Source organism: Myotis davidii, unplaced genomic scaffold (genome assembly GCF_000327345.1).
Source record: "Myotis davidii unplaced genomic scaffold, ASM32734v1 scaffold170, whole genome shotgun sequence".
Classification (NCBI taxonomy): domain Eukaryota; kingdom Metazoa; phylum Chordata; class Mammalia; order Chiroptera; family Vespertilionidae; genus Myotis; species Myotis davidii.
Window position 1 is genome coordinate 1,675,556 of NW_006282528.1, and position 1,368 is coordinate 1,676,923.

Here is a 1,368-nt window from a genome sequence, read left to right on the forward strand (position 1 = left end):
GGGGCCAGGGCCCGGGGAGCCTCCGCTCTCCCCGCTGCTCTGAGGGGTGCAGAGGGACCCAGTTTTGCTCCTGGGGTGCAGGACCTTGTAACCCCCTCACCACATTCAGAGGAGAGCGCGGTTTCCAGGGAAGTACCGGCCTGTCTCATTGACCGCACCCTGCCCGGCCCCAGGCCGCCTCACTCCATGTTCAGCCTGCGCGGCCCCCTTCCCGCTTCGCTCTGACCCTAGAAAAGTGAGCATCTGGGCGCACACCCACTGTGGCACACCCACTGTGGCACACCCACTGTGGCACACCACTGTGGCACACCCACTGTAGCACGCCCACTGTGGCACACCCACTGTGGCACACTCCAGTCCGAGTCCCTGCCCGGCCGGCGGCCCAGGCACCAAGGGTCCCGGGTCTGGGCGCGTGCGGGAGGCAGCCACCTGATGTCTCGCTCTCACGTCAACGTTTCTCTCTAAAAACCAATGGAAAAATATCCTCTGAAGAGGATTAACCAAAAAAAAAAAAGAAAAAGAAAAAACAGGCTATCGTGGGTCTCACAGTAGTGTTTTGTTTTTTAAATGTTTGTATTGATGTCAGAGAGGAAGGGAGAGGGAGAGAGAAACATCAACGATGAGAGAATCACTGATCGGCCGCCTCCTGCACGCCCCTCGCTGGGGATCGAGCCGACAACCGGGCCTGTGTCCTGACCGGGAATCAAACCCTGAGCTCCCGGTTCATAGGTTGATGCTCAACCCCTGAGCCATGCCGGCCGGGCTCAGTTTAACACACATCACACACAGATAATAAGGTACAATTATCATTAAAACTATTTCATCTTGACAACGGAAGACCTTCAGGCTCTTGACATCCGTGAGCCACATGGTGACTACCGATCGTGACCGTCGGTGAGCCCGCCCAGCACCCTGCAGGCCAGAGGCCAGAACGAAGCCCGAGTCCCGGCCGGAGCAGGGTGTGGCGCCTTCAGTGGACACCGGGTCAGCTTCTGTGCGCAGACCACTGATCTCTGTGGGAGGACACTGGGGCTGCTGCCCGCTTCAAAAGAAGGGCTGGGAAATTAAGAAAGAGGATGTACGTGCAGCCGCAGCCCCTGGCTGCCCAGGAGAGCGGCCCCATAATGGGGGTCCTCACCAACACCCCAGGCGTTTCCACCGCGTAAAGTGTGGGCGGACCCATCTGCCATGGTTTTCTGTCGCTGGGGAGGGACCGTCCTTCTGAGCGCACTGGGAGCTTTGTATAGTCAGGTCAGCAACTCCCGGTAGGAGTTCCGAGGCCCCGCCCGGTCCGGTCTGATCCGATCCGACCCACGGGAAGTTCGGCAGCCGCTGCGGCAGTGCACACAGAGCCTTACTGCTTCAGCG